Below are 21806 nucleotides of genomic sequence, written 5' to 3'. Positions count from 1 at the left end.
GCCAGAAGATGGGAGGGCCTTTGTTCCCTGGCAATGTTGGATTGCTTATCCCCAGATAACTTACTGTGTAAAACAAATAGACTTCTATCTCTTTAAGCCCAGAGTAGGACTTTAAGTTATCTGCAGAATATACAATGCAGATAGGTATTTTTATACCAGAAGTGGATGTTGCAAGTGACAGAAACTAAAATGTGAGTTATCTCATTGGGGGAGAAGAGGGAAGTAAGGAATTAAATAGTATGTACCCCATAGTCCCAGGTTGAGAAATAAGTAAACCTTGTTTAGAAGTGACAAATATTTGACAAAATGTTTTTTTTACTGTATCTTACAAAACAGAAGATTCATCTTCTGTGGTGTTAGGGGAATTTGTGCTATGATTTATTATTCCCAGAAAGTCCTTATAAGAAAACAGTGTATTCAAACTACAGCTAGCTGTAAACTTTATATATGCATGTATCCTCCCTCATTAAAAATATTGTAAATATTAGAAGTTAAAAATACTTTCTGTCTATTACTTTAAATCAATAGATATTCATATCAAAATCAATTGACACTAGATATTATGGTAGTTCTTCAGAGGGTATACAATACAAATTATGAAAATCTTAAAGAATCACCCACATGTGATTGCCAAATGTGCACTTCTTTTTAGTCACAGTCTCTGTACTTTTGTTCAAAAATTTGTTCCAGGAAGTCACAGAACAAAAGTTTTCTAGGGTGGGGAAATGCTAATAATGATGTTTCAGAAAATATTTACTAGAGATACTCCTAATAAAGTGTTTTTGTGAACCATTCGACTTTAGGAAAGAGCACCTCAAAACTTGTATCTGTAATGAAATTTTAAGAGGAAGAGACTTTGGTCTTAAAAAAGGGAAGGTAGTCTAACTGACCTGAAAAAAAAAAAAGATTCATGCTATGGCTTTACTAGATAGCTTTGTCAGTTATCTTTCAATACAGAACACTGCTCTGAAGGGAATATCCACAATTTCTAATACTAGATCAAGCAGTGTCTACCCTAAAGGTGAAATTATTTATAAATGTTTATATATGTTTTTCATGTATATTATATTATATATAATTATGCATAATATAAAATTTTATAATTTATAAATATATATATACATATATGTGTGTGTGTGTGTGTATAGTTGTTTTTTTTTTTTTTGAGTAGTATTCTGAATATATGAGAAGGACTTAAGAAAGGAGCTGTCATGGTCCAATAGGAAGAGAGGTTCAAATTGAAAATACAGATGCTTTCAATCACATGTAGCAAAAACCTAGAAAAACAGGGACAAAGAAGCAGAAATGAGAGAAGCAAGATACATAGGGGATTATAGGAAATAGAAAGAAGTACAAAGTAATTTTTGCTTTTTTACATTTGGTTTTCTAAAAAAGTCAATATATGGTCTTTCTCACTGATAGTCTCCTAAAAAGAAGCAGTGTATGCCATAATTTATGCCCTGTTATCCTAAAATAAAATATCAGAGGATTTTTAAATTAAAGGCAACCCTTTTCTAAAATAAGGAACCAAAGTCACAGAATAAGGCATTGTAAGGATACAGAAGACATAATTAGAAACTAAGGTTGGACAGCAAAACTTTGTCACTGCTTGAAAATGATCTTCTGAATAGGTAAAGAATACATCTAGAAATTTTCAGTGATACAAAATTCAGAAACATTCTTCACCAGTGCTATTTCTGGGGCACCTAATAAATGTGTTGCATTGAATGCTAACACTTGACTTCAAGATGAATTTTTCACCCATCTCCCACTCCTTTGAGTCTGGGAGGCTGACCAACATAGACAATATTAATGGTTTCCACGGATCTCTGACTTTGAGTTCATTTAGCCAATGGAATCTTGTCAGAAGACTGGAGAGCTGAAGGAAGTGGTGGTGGTGGTAACCTCCTTTCCATCCTGTAAGGTCACTGTAGGACTGCTACTTTCCATATCAAAGACAACAACTTGTCCTTTCTGATGGAGGCATAATACTCCATAGTGTATATGGACCACATCTTCCTTATCCATTCATCCATTGAAGGGCATCTTGGTTCTTTCCATAGTTTGGCGACCGTGGACATTGCTGCGATAAACATTGGGGTATTATAGAAGGCACGGATTGCATGGAGCACTGGGTGTGGTGCAAAAATAATGAATACTGTTATGCTGAAAATAAAAAATAAATTAAAAAAAAAGACAACAACTTTTATTAGGCAGTTCTCTCCAAGAGCCATTATCCCTGGTAATTAATCAAACCTTCTCTCTTCTTGTCCCTTTAGACCTAAAAGTGGTATGAGCTTCCTACCACCTTGACAATATATTAGAGATGCTATTTACACACTGTGATTTGTTATTTATACATGAATATTATTGTAAGGCCTTAGCAGATTCTCATACCCATAATAAAAGATCAAGACCATTTAGCTCTAGGCATTTTTCTTTTCCTTTTTCTCTCTTTTGGGAATGGAGGGCAATTCGGTTTAGTGTTGGAAATGATAGGCCAAGCAAAATACAACATCATATTAAGAAATCCCTCTAGCTATTCAAAATTAGTGTCAATGGGTAGCTTGATCTTCAGAATTGGGTATGTGTTCAAGTTTGCTAAATAAATAAGCTAATTGAAGTGCTGATTATAAAGAAATGTATTGTCAGAAATAAACTCCACTGATCAACAGATTTATGATTTATCTTTAGAGGAAATGTTGTATGTAAAAATTTGGGAGATATAGTAGTCCCTCCCTTATCTATAGTTTTGCTTTCTCTGTTTTCAGCTACCCATGGTCAACTATGGTCTGGAAGCAGATGATTCTTCTGATATATTATTAAAGGTTAGTCATAGCCTAGTGCTATATCATAGTACTGATGTCATCTGCCTCACTTCATTTCATCACATAGGCATTTTTATCATCTCATATCATTACAAGAAGAGGGGTAAGCACAATATAGTAAGATATTTGAGAGCGACACTACATTCACATAACTTTTATTACAGTGTATCGTTACAATAATCCTATGTTACTAGTTAACTGTTGATAATCTTTTCCTATGCTTAATTTATAAATTAAATTTATCATGGGTATGTATAGGAAAAAAGAGATTATAGTGTTTGGTACTATCCATGGTTCCAGGCATCCACTGGGTGTCTTGGAATGTACCCCCCATTTATAATGGGAGATTATTGTATTTAGATGTAGGCAGCCACGGACCCAGCTAGAGGCGAGGGATCAAACCAGGCCCTGACTTATGCCTCCTGAATATCAGTTGAGTTGTGCTTGAGAAAGAGCCTGAGCTGACTCATGCCTCCTAAATACCAGTTGAGTCACGCTTGAGAAAGAGCTTGAGCTATGGACCCTAAGACTCGTTGACGTGACTGCCTGCACATATTAGAGGCAAAACTGGGTTGCACATTTAACTGTTACAAGATTACCCTGTACTTGCACGGATCATAAATTGTACCATTGTAAACTCGTGAATTGTTAGTTAAAGATTAGCTAAGTAGACAAAAGTTACTGGCGTCAGAAGGTCTGCTACCAGCGCTTGGGAAATGGGTTTTGTAAAAGCTTGAGGGGTTTCAAGTGGATGTTACATGTGTATGAGCAATCAACCGAAAATCTATACTTCCTTATAATTGTTTCTGTTAGCTATATAATGCCTCACAGCCTTGAATAAAATTGGCACTGCTTGGACATCATCCACTGTGTCCCTCCTGTCCCCATCTCTTTATGTCTTGTCTTCGTCTCACCATCCTCTTACCCTCTCGACCCTGGTCATGTTGTTGTGCCGACCGCGACATTTAGAATTTAATCATATGCATAGAACTAGATAAACATGAATCAGTCCAAGAACATGGCTGCATTACTGGTTCTTTGAATACAATGGAATGATAACAAGGAAAGAATGCACAATTTTGACACTCTGACTACTTAAGAATTAAGAAGAAGAGAGATGGCTTTTAAGAGGTGCTTATGCAGAACACAATGAAAAAGTATTTGATTTGAGGATAAAATGGAATTCACTGTGTAAGAAATTTGCAGTCAGAGAAAATAAACCTTCCACTTATTGAATTGTATATTTCTGGCTGCACTAAATGAAGTAAATTTTGGAATTAAACCAGTCTACTGATTTCTTTTAATCGACTCTAATTACTAGTGATATTTGAAGCAACTAATTTCTCTCTTAAGATGTTTTGGCACCACTGGGCTGGTTAGACTTTACTCAGAGTGTAGGGTTGTGAGAAAATATCTAAACCTCTCACTGGCAAGATATATGGGCAATTCGTGTAATAAGGAAAGAAAAGTTTTAGGAAGGAAAGACAAATTTGCCCTTGAAAGATTCCAACATACTAGAGATGGCAAAGGTCAAAAGAAAGGAAAGGTAAATAGGTCCGTAAATAATATTATCTCAAGAGAAGAGGGAGTTTAATTACTGAACAATATATCTATGGCTAACAATGTATAGTAGACCTGATTCTGGTCTGTCTCATGTCGATCTCAAAACCTATAGATATGCAGAGACTCTAGCACAGTGAACTGCTCTGAGAAGCAAAGGGAAATCTGAGTGGGCATAAAAGTAATATATTCTTAGAGGCCAACCTTGGGTTTCCTTTGAGCTTCTACATGGATTTAGGTCTGACATCATTCAGTTTGAAGAAGTGTCCACTCACTGCCTAGGATTAAACTTAAGTAGTGAATCCATGGCTTTAATAGCCAGCCACAGCATAAACTGAACATACTCCAGTTTGTTCCATGATACCTTCAGAAATGAGAACTACCAGTCCTTTGGTTTGAGAGACCTATTATTTCTTAGCCATTTTGTAGGGAGTTAAAAGTCTTAAGAGACACCATACTTCATGCTAATAAGATAAATGAGATACAATGCATCACTAAATTTTTAATCAAATTTTATGGAAAACTGTATACAACTTTCCTGAAAAAAAGCTGGAATGTGGAGTTTTATGGGAGAGTATCTAGATTGAAAAAGGGAGAAGGTTAAAAAGGAAGGGCATGATGCAAGGACATATTGAGAGATGAAATCTGTATAGACAAAAGTAGCCAATTTTAATTTTAGGAGCAGGAATGATTAGTAAGCTGTTAAAATCAAGATGTCTAATTTTCAGATTAAAGCTTTGTGTGACAATATCATATCTTTCTAATTTTAAGGCCTTAAGTTCGCCTTGATTTAAGTCATATTTTGAAGAAAGAAGAGATCAGAGTAAAGTCCGACAGGCTTGCATGATCCAGAAAACAGATAGGATATATCTGAGATGAAAAGGAATCTCAACATGGACTTTGGGACAAAAATCCTTAAAAAAAATAGTGTTTTGTGTCCTTCTTTAGGAGAGATGTGTTTTCCACCATAGGAGCAATAATGGTCAAGCCAATTTTAACTAAATATTAAATAACTGGATGGCTTTAGGTAGCTGAAGGGTTTGAGGTTACTGGGGAGAAAGACATATCAGTTATATTTTTATTACCCACCTTAGAAATATTTTTATTACTACTGTTAAGAATTGTTTTAAATGGTAAGAGAAAAATTAGATTTTACAAGTTGAGTAGGTATAAATTGCAGAGTGTAAGTTTATTTACTACTCTCTAAGGAGACTCTATGTAGATGGCTGATAAGGGATTAAGGAAGTGAACTTAAATATAAGTGGGTTTGAGTCAATAAAATTAAACATTCAGATAAAAGAAAATTTAAATGATTAATTTGTAGGTCATCTATTCTTTTAAATAGGTACGACTAATTTATCTTTTCTATATATTGCATGTAGAGATGAATATGGACTGTTTCCCACTAAATAATTCACTGTACAGAATAAAAAATAGGTACATAAACAAATAATTACAATAAAAAGTTCTAAGTCTTATAGTAATGATACACATGTAGGACTTGAAAGAATCCAGGAAAGAGCAATTCATGTTGCACTGAGCTGCCAAAGAGCCACTCATATTAGGGCTTTGAAGGACAAATGGGAAAACCTAAGCAAGCACAGATGAAGACCTTTGATTTGAAGGGAATAATGTATCCTGAGAGTAAATAAAGAAGCTTGTAGAACCATGATACTTTAAGGAAGTAGAAAGCAATTTAGTATCAGGAAGAACCAGTGGTAAAAGGTGATACTGGAAAGATAGAACGAAACCAGTTTATGTAGGTGTTTAGGGATCGGGCAAAGAAGTTTGGACCTTACTCTTAGACCACTGAAGTTTTAAGTGTGAGAATGGAATAAGGTTATAGAAATAAGCTCCAGCCAAAAGCGTGCTTCAAAATTTTATTGATCAGCTAAGCCAAAAATAGATAAATAGCACTCAAAAATTCGGTGAAATAAAGGCCAGAATTTTATTCTTGCTCATATACCATGCCCAGGTAAGAGTTTAAGTCACCAGAACAGTCTCCTTCAAACTACCATGTACAGGCTTAGGCTCCATCTTGGGGCTCTGCCATCTTCTGAGGCCCTATTCTCATCTGCATTCAGCTGGTACAAGCAGAAAGAGAACATGAAGAATACACACATAATCTCCTAAAATGTCCAATCAAGAACTGACACAGGGGGCACCTGTGTGGCTGAGCTCTTAAGTGTCTGTCTTTGACCAGATCATGATCCTAGGGTCCTAGGTTCAAGCCCAGCATTGGGCTCCCTGATCTAAAGGGAGCCTGCTTCTCCCTCTCCCGCTCCCCCTGCTTGTGTTCCCTCTCTTGCTGTCTCTCTCTGTCAAATAAATAAAATCTTGAAGCAAACAAACAAACAAACAAACAAACAACCCCACAAACCGGACACAGATCACTTCCACTGAGTTGCGTATAGTCTGGATGTCACAACAATTACAAAGTACACGATAATATATTCCTTATGTATGCCCAGGAGAAGAAGTAATGGGGTACAGCTCAGCTCCAAATGTCCTATGGATACTTGAAAATAAGATCTGTCACTTCTTATTATTAGAAATATGACATGACTAATATGTTAATTGTTGAAAATTAAAGGTGGAATGTTAAAGTTATATACGTGAATTTGGTAGCAATAAACTGGAAAAAGCTCTTACCTTGCTGTACTTACAAAAAAGAGCATTTTCAGTCAAGCATTTGCTTAAAGTGCAGTCTATAGATCTTTTAAAACATTTCTCCAAAGGGATGTTTCATCTAGTGACCTCTGAAGAGGCTCTTGGGGTCCAGCACTAACTTAAAACAAGGAGGGCACACTTACCAACTGGGGATTATTCAAGATAGACAAAGAGAAGATAGCATATGATTTCACAAGCAGTGAATAGAACAGGTAGACCTTATTTGTGAAAATCAGTATTTTTAGTTGAACTTGAACACTTTGGCTAAAACAGGAACCATTTGATATTCCTGAGAGAGTATGTGAAATGATGAGAAGAGTTTAAAAAGGATAAAGAGTAATCACTTTTTTTTTTAAGAAAGAATAATCTTTTGAAAGAATTTCAAAATAATGTGGATGGCAGAGGCTACAAAATTCTCCTGACCTGAATAGACACAGAGAATAAAGGAGTTTCCTTACGGAGTCTCCTTATCATGGAAAATATTCATGAAACAACTTAGATGCATCAGATATGGGGCAGACATGATACCTATGAACTAAACAAAACCAGCTCCCTTCCCCTTCTCATACTTAATCACCATGATGTTGCTAATGTTACTGCATGATATTACATGATGTTACTTACTTAATCACCATGATGATGTTACTAGCTATCTGTGGTTGGCATTTGCAGCAACCTTCCCTGAAGCATCAGTAGTTAGGGAATATGTATAGGTCACATACTATAAACTATTTAATGTTAAAAGTAAAATATTTTTTAAAGATTTTATTTGTTTATTTATTTGAGAGACAGAGATAACAAGTAGGCAAAGAGGCAGGTGGGGGTAGGCAGTTGGGGGAGGGAAGCAGGCTCCCTGCTGAGCAGAAAGCCCCATGCTGGGCTCAATCCCAGGACCCTTGGATCATGACCTGGGCTAAAAGCAGAGGCTTTAACCCACTGAGTCACCCAGGTTCCCCAAAAGTAAATTTATTTTTAACTGAAATATCTTAAAAGATAATTCTATGTAGTAAAAGCTATCATTGTTTTAAGTCTCCATTTTTTTCTCACCTATCTTACTAAAGTAACTTGTACTTTGGCTCACTTCACTACAGTCATTCTATATATTGTTGCCAGAGTGAGTATCCTAGAGTATAATTCTGATCATTTCACTCCCCAGAATAAAACTTTTTAGTGGCCCTGTGTTGCCTGCAGGTTATACTCAATTGCATGTCATGCTTTTTTCCTTCATTGCCCAAATATACCCTATATTTTTAGTTTTACCTGTTCTCAATTTCTCATTGTAATATTATGCTCCAGTTACTCTGCTGAGCAGAGAGCCCGATGTGGGGCTCGACCCGAGGACTCGGAGTTCATGACCTGAGCTGAAGGCAGTGGCTTAACCCACTGAGCCACCCAGACACCCTACTCTACCTAATTCTTATCTACATTAAAATTTACTCCAATATTCATCTTAAATACTCCATTTTTAAGAAATATCCCTATTCTTCAGTCTGAGTGAAGTGCCATTCTTGATACTCTTAGACTACCAAAGAACATTACTTTCATTGATCTCATCACATGCTGTTAGAAGCAGTGGCTTGACTATCAATTTTCACATTAAGTTCTTCGAAATTGAAGCCTACATCTGTTTTCTTCCTCCTCCTTTATCTTTTTTTCTTTTCTTCTTTTTTTTTAATAATCTATGTTTCTGACACAGTAAATGGTACCTAGTATGGTACTTGATAAATATTTCTTGAATGATTCATGCACAGCATGGTGGGCACAGGGATCTGCCTTTGTGAAAGTAACTGCTACACAGCTGTAAGCAAATAGCCTCCAGCTCACACATCCTTCAGAGCCTGCCTTCATCACAGTGAGGTACCTCAATCAAGGGCATAGCCTTCTGAGTGTGGCCTTTATGCAAAGAGTCATAAAGATGTTGGTATAAAAGCCTGACCATTTGGACTAATGCAAGTTACCTGATGGACCACGTATGTCCCATGGGGTTTCATGACAATGAATCAACCAATCTGTAAATTTGTATTGACTGAGGCCCAGCAGTTGGAAAAACCCATACCCTCAGTATTTGTCTCTTCTGTCAGAACAGATATTTGGCCCCTCCAAGATCAAAGGACTACAATGTATAACTTCCCACCAAGTAGCCAGTTGGTGTCTTTGAGCAATAATGTCATTTTGAAAACTAAGTATTAGTTTCTATTGCTGACAGACTGAATTATATAAGTTATTATTATATATCAGAATTATATAACTTACCCGTAATAAGTGGGATTTCACGTTGTTTGTCTCATGAGTAGTTTCTATCTATCCCAAGATGACCACTCTGTTTATGTACCTCACATGCCAATAATGCTGTAGCTGATGACTGAGGTTGTTTGACATCAACTAGCTGAGTCTTTCTGTTTTTAATTAGTATCTCTTTTCTGGTACAAGCTTTATGATGTGTATCCACACAAAGTTCTTCATACTTTGTGCTCACTCCCTAATGTCTGCCATATGTACATACTGTGAACCCATCCCAGACATTCTTTTCCCAGGGTTCTGACCAGCTGGCCATTTGCCACTGACTGTGAGACCATATATATTCCAACCTTAGGCCACTTTTCTTTTTTACAACAGAATTTGTGGCCAAATGGACAGTATGAAGCTACAACAGAATTGGCAGCCAGATGGACAGTATGAAGCTATCCACTTGGGTGCCTGGGTGGCTCAGTTGTTAAGTGTCTGCCTTCAGCTCAGGTCATCATCTCAGAGTCCTGGGATCAAGCCTTGTATTAGTCTCCCTTCTCAGCAGGAAGTCTGCTTCTCCCTCTCTCACGTCCCCTGCTTGTGTGCTCTCTCTTGCTGTCTCTATCTTTGTCAAATAAATAAATAAATAAAAGCTTAAAAAAAAAAGAAAGAAGCTTGTCCATTTGCAGAATCTTCCTTTGTCATTAATTATCAAATCCACTTCTGAAGGAAGCTACAGTGAACATGTCATTCATCTTTGGTACAACCATAAAGAAAGTTCAGCTTTTACTTCCTCCATCACTGTTCAGACAAGATTATATACCAAATGTGTGACCTGAGAGAGCAGTGCTGCTGCCCCAACATAAATGATGTGCAGATCTGGGATATTTGCTCATGCAGCTTGCTCATGCCCTGTAGTTTTACTTAAATCTGATCATAGAGGTACAGCTTTAATATGATGGATTGCTGATGGATGGGTCTGGAAATCTTAAGATATCTGACAGAACCCAGATCTTGGGGATTGTTTAATCTCATGGTCCTTTGCTGTCCCTTCACCAGATGCGTGCCAAAAAAATTTTCCCCAAATGGCTCACAATTCATGTTTCAGATGTCATGGCCTTATTCCAGAATCCCAGAGGTCTTTATTGTGATTCTCCCAGTAGCACAAGCACATTCCATTAAGTTACATGAGCCGTTTTATCCCACCACCTCTGCTATCTCTAATACATAACGTCTGCCAGGACATATAATAGAGCTACTTAAACTACAGGCTTGATCTGCTGCAGAGCCTTTTCCTGTTCAGGGCACCACCCAAAGCCAGCAGAATTTTGTGTCACACAGTAATATGGGCCTTGACGGTAATATGGGCCTAGACAGTAATATGAGCCTGTATTCCTACTGGAATACAGTAGTTAGTGTTCCCAGATGTGGAGTGTATTCCTCTAGAACCTGAAGATCCCTCCTTAGTGATATATTTCCTTCATCATGGTTGAAGGTACAAGCTACAGTTATTTGTCTTTTACTTTTCCAATGATCACTAAATCCTTAAAAATTTCACTAAAATGGGAAACCCCTAAATCTTTGTAGGGTTTGTCTCCATCTGTTGAAGTGCATGTGTTTGACCAATACTTCCAGTGAACCAGCCACTTTGTTCATATGGCCAAATTTGGTTTTTGAATTAAATGGAACCACTACTCCTTCTATTTTAGATTCTTAAGACCGGAGCTAATTTTTCTTATTCCTTAGGATAAGAAAGCTTAATTCTTGAATTATAATCTGGGCTAGGGTAGAGGTTAGTTTTAATGGTTACCATCTGGACTTCTACATAATAGCTGTTATCCTGCAGGCTTACGACCCAGTGTGTGGCTTGCACAAACTGTTATGTATGCCAATTCCAATTATACATTTGGGGAACAAAAAAATAAAATAAAATTTGATAGATTTCTGGATTCATTGGAACTGAAAGAATCCAGATCCTAAGCAGTACTCCACTTTGTTTTACCTGCCTCTCACATGCTGTGACTCTCTTGGCAGAGCAGACAGGGGTATGAAGATGGGCTCAATGATTCATCAAATTAATGGGTCTTAATGTCAATCTTTTATCTAACATCTTTCAATATGTTTGGATATTTCCAATTCACCAGTGTGCATTTATTTAACACATAAAAATATTATCAAAGTATTCTCTGTGGTGTTGCAGGGTTCTTTCTCCAAAAGGCCCAGCTGACTATTCAGGCAATGGGATCTGTGTCTAAAAACTGTCTAGAGTTTGTGAACGTTTTTTCCCCTGAGGGTAGGGGTTAATTCCCCTCAGCTACCTTGTCATCCAACATTTATTTCTTTTTCTGATTGTACAAGCTGAGTAGGATCTTTGTTGGTTACCCATTTATTAGCCTAGAAACACTAAGTTATGTTAACCACCTTCATAATTCTCTAGGTCAATCCTCCTCATCTGCAATTCAAACCTGTTACTAATTATGAAATTATGAAATTTCAAAAATTTCAGTGTTCTTGTATTCTGGCAGTTAAGCACTGTACCTTGCCTTAATTGTTTTGAGGTCTTACTATGACCATACTTTTTTTTTTTTAAATTTATTTATTTAACAGAGAGAGGAATCACAAGTAGGCAGAGAGGCAGGCAGAGGGAGAGGGGAAGCAGGCTTCCCACTAGAGAGCCTGATGTGGGGCTCGATACCAGGACCCTGAGATCATGACAGGAGCCGAAGGCAGAGGCTTATCCACTGAACCACCCAGGTGCCCCTACTGCGACCATTAGTCTAGTCTATATGACCTTTTGCACTGAGGAAAGAAAGTGACCGTTGGTTTTTGAGTTATGCCAGTGCCTTTTTCACCAGCAGTCCTTAAAGTCTCAGTAAGTGGTGCATCCTGAGCCATCTCATGGACATAATTTTGTGGTGTGTCTTCCAGTGAGCCTTTTGATCCTTTCAAAACCATTAGCCATAGAAATTCTGGCATTTTAACTCCACATGGAATGGGCCAGCCCTTTGTCCACGCTCCTCTGAGCTTTCTTAGGATCCTTGCCATGCTGTCACATCTTTTAACTTGAAATAGTGCTCCCAAATCAATAATCTCTCCCTTATTCTAGTTTTATGTGCCATCTCCCTTGGTCAAGAAACTCAGTTAAGAGCCATTATGCACTCCTTCACTTTCTGTAGGTACATGCAGGCAGGACTTGCAGCTCCATTGATGTATAGTCCTATTCTTCCTTTATCAGGCCCAGGATTTCCCCAGCTGGGCTATAATACAACATAATCTTAGTTATAGGTCCAGCAGTCAGAAGCAGAGGTGATGACTATGTTAAGGGAATACATGCCTTGTACAGGAGAGTTCTCTATTGTCTTCAGTCATGTTTGAATGCTTGCTCTTAATAAGCAGGCTCAAAGTGAACAGAGAAATCACGTGTTTCAAAAATGTGAGGAATTCTCACAGATATCTTGTGGGTTATTTTTGGTTTGTTTAATTTTTTATTTCTTTTCTTTGAATGAATATGGATATTAACACTTTTAAAAAATTTTTTATCCAGACATAACAATTTATTTTATATGAAATCATCCCTACCAATCTGATTTTTACCATGGGCTTTTCCAAATCATAGCCTCCTTCCCTAGTTATATCAGTTAACACACTTCAACTTCCCTCTGTAGCCAGATGAATAATAAACACCATCCCAGGGGGACAACGGATGTACCAGAATGGTGCCCTAGGCCCCAACACCACCAAATGGATGACTCATGTCACTGACTCTCAGGGGCAGCTGTTTTGGGGGAAAGAGATCTACGGAATCTCTACGGGAAAGAGATCTACGGGGAGTGTGATCTACGGAAATGCCTCACCCCCACACCAACATACAAGGACCAAACATTAAAAATAAAACAAGTATAATTGTTTTTCTTTGTCTTCTCTCACTCTTTCCAGATTGCCTGTGATGTTCCAAAGTCAATCAGGAGTTTAAACCTAGAGTCTTACATATCCTATGTCTTACTCGGTCTCCCTGCTCATCCCAGATCTGCTCTGATCACAACTTGTGGGTAGAACAAGTGTTGACATATCACCTGCAATGATTAAGGATTCTTGGGCAGAAGATAAATCCTTAGGGTTAGGTGGAAAACTTTTGGATCAGAATAAGAAATAAATCAGAACAAAACATCTTGTGTGTAAGCAGATATTCCAAATTCAAAATGGTAACCATACAAGAAAGAAAGAAAGTCATGATGTCTACTTAATAAATTCCGGGGTCCTTATTTGTTTTAACTGGGGTTTAATGTTTCCTTAATAGACAATGCCTTGGCTGAGGGTCCACCATTCTTGGGAGTTTGCCCCTTCTGACTATTAAGTCCCTGTTCTAGTCTTCAGTTCTCTTTGCCCTTCAGCAAAAGAAAATTAAAGGCTCTTTGTAGTCTCCCAGGGAGGTGTTTTGGCTTTCAGAATTAACTTTCAGTTGTCTGTTATTGGCTGGGAACTTGTTACATTTTGGATATTTAGCAGTGGCATTTAGCCATCCAATTCCATTTTCTTTGCAGTATTATTTCTCTGTACTCCTCGAACACCAGATAAATGGCACCAACTACCACAGGGCCTTCTTTCTACTTGCTGTCACAATTTACCACTGATAAGGACTGTAAGAATCGGAACTGATGCTATGGATTTCTGAAGTCCTGTTACTAATCACAGAGCCCTTATTTCCAACTGAGTAATGAATGATACATATTCAAACCCTGTCTAATAGCCTGCTTTATCATAGTACTCCTGGTAACAGCTGTTGCAGTTGTGTTGTCTCTAAGAAAAGAATAAGATGGAATTTGGTATGCAGACTATTAATTAGGGCTCACCATTTGTATTAAGGAGGAGACCAAAAGAATACTGAGTATACTGAAAAGCTTTCAGCCATCACCATGGAGGAATATTTATACTGTACCAGACAAGGGGTACCAATTTATAGCAAAGAAGGTATGAGAATGAGTCAAGTTACTTGGAGTCTATTGGTTGTATCAAATACTATACCACCCATTTTTTGTTAGCCTGATAGAGTATAGATATAGTCTCCTGAATATGGAATTGAAATATGAGCTTGGAAATAGCACCCTTAAGCTGTAGTGTATATACAGAATCAAAACCTTTATATGAGGAAGTGGTGATACAACATGGGGGCTTAAGTGGGTAGGAGAAGACTCAATGAAACAAGATGGGATTGGGAGGGAGACAAACCATAGGTGACTCTCAATCTCACAAAACAAACTGAGGGTTGCTGGGGGGAGGGGGGTTGGGAGAAGGGGCGTGGGGTTATGGACATTGGGGAGGGTATGTGCTTTGGTGAGTGCTGTGAAGTGTGTAAACCTGGCGATTCACAGACCTGTACCCCTGAGGATAAAAATATATGTTTATAAAAAATAAAAAAATAAAAAAACCTTTATATGCTGCTGTGTTCTCAGTAGGAAAAATACTCGGATCCTTATAATTCTGTCTGTGCAGTGCTCAAGGCCCAGGTTCTCCCATTCAGCATACTTTCATCAGAGAATTCAGCAAGAATCATAGGGCACCCTGAAGAGCCATTAAATTCCAGCCCCTTGCAGAGTTATCCTGCAGCACAGTTGCAAGAAAGAGATGTTGATCTCTAATAAATATCTTGTATGCCAAAGTCCATCCATTCTCTGCTACTGGAAAATTCAACAGGCCACAATTGTGGGTAAGCGTAATTGCTATACCACATACGAAATATATTATCAAAGCTTTCTTGAGAAATATAATCTATGGGCATATCACAGTTGATATCTTCTTTAACTTTTACAATAATTCCCTGTTTGGAGCATTCCTGGCCTGATAAGAAACAGGGCAAATGGCAATTTATTGCATTTAAATAGAAGAGTGACACAAATATGTCACATTTGTAAAGACAATACGTAATTAGTTTCTACTCACTTGTCATGACTATCCATGAAAAGTCAGAATTTCATTTATGCTATTCATGTATTATTTACTATTTCATACATTAACAACTTTCAAGGAGACTAGAAAATGATGAGACATAATTTTGTCAATGAGAAGTGGAGGAAGAGGAGGAAGTGGGAAAGGAAGAGGAGAGAAGGAGAAAAACTAATGTAAAAATGCAAATATATTTGGATGAAAAAAATTAAACATCCATCTCTATATTGTCTATTCTTGGTGTTTACTACCCTGTGCACTTCTGTGGATGATGACTGGGGCAGAACCTTAAAATTGCTGGAGAAAATTAATATTTCTTACGTTCCACATTTAGCCTAACATTGATCATTCACTAATCTTAGCATTTGTCATTTACTGTTTATCAAAATCAAAACAATGCAAATATAGCACATACTCTAATATAATGTTTCATTTAAAAAATATTTATTTGAAAGAGAGACTGAGAGAGAGACACAGCACAAGTTGGGGGAACAGTAGAGGAATATGGAGAAGCAGGCTCCTTTGTTGAGCAGGGAAACCAAAGCAGAGCTTGAATCTAGCCATGACTCTGAGATCAAGACCTGAGCTGAAGGCAGATGCTTAACCAACTGAGCCATCACCCAGGGGCCCTAATGTTCATTTTCTTTTCTTCCCTTTTTCTTTCTTTCTTCATTTTTTCTCTTTTTTCTTTCTTCTTTCTTTCCTTTCCTTTCCTTTCTTTCTTTCTACTTTTTACTTATTTATTTGACAGAGAAAGAGAGCACACAAGCAGGCAGAGCAGCAGGCCGTTTTGTTGTTGTTGTTGTTTGGTTTGGTTTTTAACTAGTATCATTTCAACAACAAACTCTATATTATAAATGATAAAATATAGCTTAGAAGATGAGGATACATAAGCACTAGACATGGACTAAAAAGTATGAGATTTTCCTAAGGTGTCTTTCTGAGAAGATATAGACTCATCTGTAAAACATGTGCTAGCAAAAACCCAATGAGGCAACAGTCTCTTTAACCACCCCCTTTATTGCAGTGGAGGCGTTATCTTAATAGGTGGACTCATGTGCCCCTTGCGTATAGTTTATTTTCAATTAATTATGGATAATTAGGTCCTTTAAAGGATACAGCAATGAGGCTCAGGGAATGTAGGTAACGTGCCCAAATTCACAAAGCTAGACTGTGGAATAGGTAACTCTTGTTGTGGCTCCGCTCCATCGCGCACGGAAAGAGGTCACCAAAATCAAGAAGAGTCTACAAGACAGAAGGCATCTGCTGAACAGGTATTAAGCTTGAAGAAGTCTACTTTCCCTACATTGACCTGACATTTTCCTCAGGCCACGCCCATGTCTACGACTCTGTCTTCACCCGTCAGGTCACATGACTTCTGCAGTTATCCCCGCCCCTACTTCACGGCAATTCTACGACCATCTCCCATTTACGTCGGGTCACATTTACGGCAACCTGGCACGTACTGCCGCCTCTGCGCTGGTAGCTGTACCTATGTAGAGACACGGAAATAAATTCGTTTGTTCTGTGCTAGAATGTTTGCAGAAATTGATGTCCTCTTAGAAACACATTTTGAGGCAATTTGTAGAAAGTATTTTCAGAGAAAAAATATATATTGTTAAAGAGAGTGGTGCCTTCTAAATTCATGGCATATGCTTGGATTTTCTTGGGGTGGAAAGAGGAAGAGTTAGGAAATAGAAATTCCCGCGTGACGGAGACTGAACTCGGATCAGCTAGTAAGTTTGAGCCTTCCACAGTAAGTATAGCGACCATAACAGAAAGGAGCGTTTGGCACTGTGGGATCTAGAAGCACACTGCACTGCAAAGGTCAAGCAGACCGGTTAATGAGACGATGGGATGAGCTGTTCTTTGGCCATTTCACCAATACACTCATGGAGGAAGATTACTTATGAGCACAAGAGCCACACAGAGTTACATCCTGGAAAATTTCTTAATTTGCTTTGTGTGTATTTTTACCCTATAAACTGAGATTTATAAAGGAGGATGCTGATTTCCCTTTTCCATTTCTAGACCTTGTGTTTGTGAAATCTTGGGTTACAAGAATCTGTTTTGTGTTGAGTAACTGAAAAAAAACCTGTAAGAAACCAAACTTTACAGTAGGATTTATATGAGAAATGCAAGGATTTATAGGAGACATTCAAGGTAAATCTTTTCAACAAATCAGTGTCTAAATACGCATTTGTTCTTACTGTGGTTGATTTGAGAGTGACTAAGCTAATGATGATAATAATAGATGATATTTTATTAGTTATAAAATGCCTTATTTATTTTTAAGGTCTTAAAATTATTTTGTACAGTTATATGGTATTGCTGTATGCTTAAAGATGAGGAAATACACTCAAAAAGCTTAAGTGATTTTTCTCAAGACATACATGACAAATGGCAGGCTCTGTGGTTCTAGTTCTCGTGTAATCTATTGCATACTGCCTTTTTCTCTTTGAAGGAAAATAATTATCAGCAAAAAATACACCATTTTATCATGGCACAATAATCCAGGAAGGAAAAAATGCTATTTTAGTAATTTAAGATTAATTTCTGAGTGAAGGAGAGTTATTGTAAATACCAAAACAAAAACAAAAACAAAAACAAAAAAAAACACTTTATTTCATGGTAGTGGAGTTACTTTGGAGACAGCTGGTATAAGTGAAGAGCCGCATGGTAAATGTATTCAGCCCTGAAATAGCTTGTGATACTGCTCAACTAACTTGTAATGTGTCTTACAGCTCAGGCTGCTCTTTGGAAACCACTGAGGGTGCAATCCTGCTGCCCTTGCATTTCTTTTATGCTCACATAACTCACATTAACATTGCTCAAAGTTCAGGGTATCAGGAACTAAGGGCAATTTTTCTCTGCTTCTTCAATTCTCAATAGCTTTGCAGTCATAGACATTTAACAGCACTTTCTCAATAAGAAGGGGGTATTTTGCACAGAAATAAGAAAGCTGCAGGGAAGCCCTGCTTACTGCAGGGAATCTCTGTGTGCTGAGCCACGTGACACATGGCTCTGGTAGGGCACCAGCTGCTTGGAACCACCTCAGGGCTATGGGCTATGGGAAGAGAAATCCCATTGGCTGTATGTACACTTGATTGGCTGGATGACAGCAATGCCTTCCAGCCCAGCAGTTTCTGTTCCAGTACTCACCAGATGCAATTAGCAGAGTCAGAAGGAAGTAACTTAAAATTTGCCAAAATAGGTCAGTAACATCATTGTTTGCCCATTAGTAATCACAAGACACATCTTTAGAGCAATAAAATCCTATGAAAATTATACAAAAGCATCACTTCACTCCTAAGTTTTGCCATGGCTACTCACTTTGTAAATGCCATTATATAAAATAAGTCTCATAAAAAGAGGAGTTCTTTTCAATTGAGATCTCTTTCTATATGCAACTTACAAAAAGTCTTAAGTTCTCTTGGCAAACTAATAATTGGAGAAGCCCAGTATATTAATATAAACTAGTTTGTAGGTTAAGGTATGCATGTGCTTTTCTTATTTCATAAACTTGTACTTTTCCCTAATATTTTTCTTATTTGAATAAGGATCCATCAGTTGATTTTCATAGATAAACTAAATCATATAGTATCCTCAGTGTTGATGTTTAAAAGGATGCAAATCATCACCCCTTAAAGAATATAAATAAAACCTCACCCTTAAAGCAAAATGTTATGCCTTAATTTATTTTTCTGATGAATGTGCTGCCCTTGAGATTTGAACTAATACTTGAATTCAACATATTTGTGTTTTTTCCTGAATTTTCAGCATGCAGATGTCAAAACCTTGCTAAAATATAAGTTCTGTTTTAAAGCAGAAACAGTCAAGCTATTTTCAAATATTCTTGACATACAAATTAAGAGATGAGCAAGAGGCTGGAGTAAAAGAGACAAATGGAGAGAGTACAGGTGTGCTTTTCATCACTTCTACAGAAAAATTACAATTTTTCTTCACTGATACTTCCTTTTGTTTTACTTTTTTTTTTTTCTAAGAAGTGAAACATATGTTATAGCTAATCATATATAAGCCTCTGGGAGAATAAATGCTGTCACTATAATTAATGGCTTAACTCACTCTGAGTATTTTCAGTATTAATAACCAAAATGGGACTTTTGTGTTAGTGTGAACAGGAACATATGTTGCTTGTTGCATTTTGTCTGTAAGAGATGAAAATGGTGAGCTTGTTCATTCTTCCTGGGTTTTGGTCAGTGTCTTGGGAACAAACTAGAGTAATACAGACAACACTCTGTGTTCCAGTATAGATTGATACAAAGTATTGCTATTCTGTTACCCTCAAACCCTACCATTTTTCTCTTTCTTTTTTTTTTTAAGGTTTTACTTGTGTATTTATTTTATAGAGAGTGTGAGAGAGAGAATGGACATGTGCATGGACACACACACAAACACACACAGGTACGCAGGTGGGGAGAGGATCAAAGGGAAAGGGGAGACAGAATCCTCAAGCAGACTGGGCTCAATCCAGGGTCCTGAGATCATGACCTGAGCCAAAATCAAGGGTTGGACACTTAACCAAGTGAGCCACCCAGATGCCTCTGCCTCTATGCTTAACATGGTTTCAGAATAATATAAGCGGTTTTAGGTATAATGAGTAATGCCTTTGATGGAGAAAGCAAGCAAGCAAACAAAACTTGAAAAAACATCAAAGCGACCTTTGCCTACATTTCTAGATTTGTATCCAGAGTCCTTTTCAGGGGACCTGGGTAGCTCAGTGGGTTAAAGCCTCTGCCTTCAGCTCAGGTCATGATCCCAGGGTCCTGGGATAGAGCCCCACATCTGGCTCTCTGCTCAGCAGGGAACCAGCTTCCCGCCCCCCCCACCCTCTCTGCCTGTCTCTCTGCTTTCTTGTGATCTCTGTCTGTGAAATAAATAAATAAAATCTTAAAAAAAAAAAAAGAGTCCTCTTCAAAAAGATTCAACATCAAATTACAATGTTTTTCCCTGGAAGTAAAGAAATTTCTTATTATTTGAATACGCTTTTTGTTAACAGGTTTTAAAGCATGATCATCTAACAATATAAGAAATATTTGCACGAAGTGTCTGGGTGGCTCAGTTGGTTAATCGACTGCCTTCAGTTCAGGTCATGATCCTAGAGTCCCAGCATTAAGTCCTGCATCAGGCTCCCTGCTTGGCAGGGAGTGTGCTCCTCCTTCTGAGAAAACCCTCCTCCCTCTCATGCACTCTGTCTCTCATTCTCTTACTCTCAAATAAATAAATAAAATCTTAAAAAATATATTTATACTCTTCTACCTATATGCAGATAATGGTTTATCCATTGTAGTCTGTCTGTCTTTCTTTCTTTCCTTTTCTTTCCATGTTGATTATTTGTTTAGACATTTTGGTTATTTTTATGTATTAAAATAGAGTCCTTATATTTGAAAATAGTTTCATGTGTATATGGATATTTGTATGACCACAGTAATTACAAGGACTAGAAGAGGCACATGCAAAACCTCCTCTGTTCTGTCAGCCATTTCAGTCATCTATAGAATACAAATTAATTTATGATATTAAGTCAAAGATATCTGCCTACTTATTCTTATTCAGAGGTAGATCATTGTTTTTTTAATTAATAATATACTTTTGGATATAAACCAGCACCAAATGTTTACCTAAATATTTTCAATTAAAAATACATGTATTTTCAGTATCTTTACCCAATACTGGCAGTGTATTGACTCTGAGGCCATTCAACTAGAAATAATCTTGAAGGTTCTTTTTTTCAAAACTGAGACCAGCATTAAATAGTTTTATATGTATAAGCAAAGCGTACTTTATCTTCTTAATCCTTTCTAACTGAAACTAAAACATTATAAAGTCACATATGAGAAAACTAATTTTCTATTAAACTTTTATCTGAATATATGGTGAAAGTACATTTTTAAGTAAAATTACCATGTGGAAATTCATTTAATTATAAGACTATTATTATTATTAAACCTTATTATACCTGTCATCTATCACTAATCATCAATATCATCATTAAACAACAGGAAGAAAGAGACTAAGATCATGATATATAAATAAACTTTTACATGTATACGGGCATTAATATTTGATTTATGACAATATATAGTTCATGTACACAGACACTGTGTGGCTACTCTATCCAAGGCATTTGCTTCATGTACATTTGCTACTTTACTCAAACTATTTCTTACAGGTATTTATTTAATAATGCCTATTTAGAGATAAGTAATAAGGAAAAATAACTTCCTCAAGGCCATGCATCTAAACTGTATTGGCGGGCGCCTGGGTGGCTCAGTGGGTTAATCCTCTGCCTTCAGCTCAGGTCCTGATCTCAGGGTCCTGGGATCGAGCCCCACATCGGGCTCTCTGCTTGGCAGGGGGCCTGCTTCCTCCTCTCTGCCTCCTCTCTGCCTGTGTCTCTGCCTACTTGTGATCTCTGTCTGTCAAATAAATAAATAAAATCTTAAAAAAAAAAAAAAGAGCAACTGTCTTTAAAAAAAAAAAAATGAACTGTATTGGCTGAATTGTTATCCTTATCTGAATCCCTATTAACCTTGTAATTTTTATACTGTTTTCTTCCTA

The 21806-nt window shown here is 37.2% G+C and overlaps 1 long non-coding RNA gene across 1 annotated transcript; it reads left to right on the top strand.

The window, feature by feature from the left end:
- The first annotated feature begins 2905 nt into the window (after positions 1-2905).
- On the top strand, positions 2906-13194 carry LOC116570926. The gene is made up of 3 exons (XR_004277599.1): positions 2906-2993; positions 10793-10798; positions 13183-13194. It is a non-coding gene; the product is annotated as an uncharacterized LOC116570926 (long non-coding RNA).
- Positions 13195-21806: the final 8612 nt, after the last annotated feature.

The sequence above is a fragment of the Mustela erminea genome, chromosome 12 (genome assembly GCF_009829155.1).
Source record: "Mustela erminea isolate mMusErm1 chromosome 12, mMusErm1.Pri, whole genome shotgun sequence".
Classification (NCBI taxonomy): domain Eukaryota; kingdom Metazoa; phylum Chordata; class Mammalia; order Carnivora; family Mustelidae; genus Mustela; species Mustela erminea.
The sequence above is the reverse complement of the archived record's forward strand: the minus strand, read 5'-3'. Positions and strand labels throughout refer to the sequence as shown.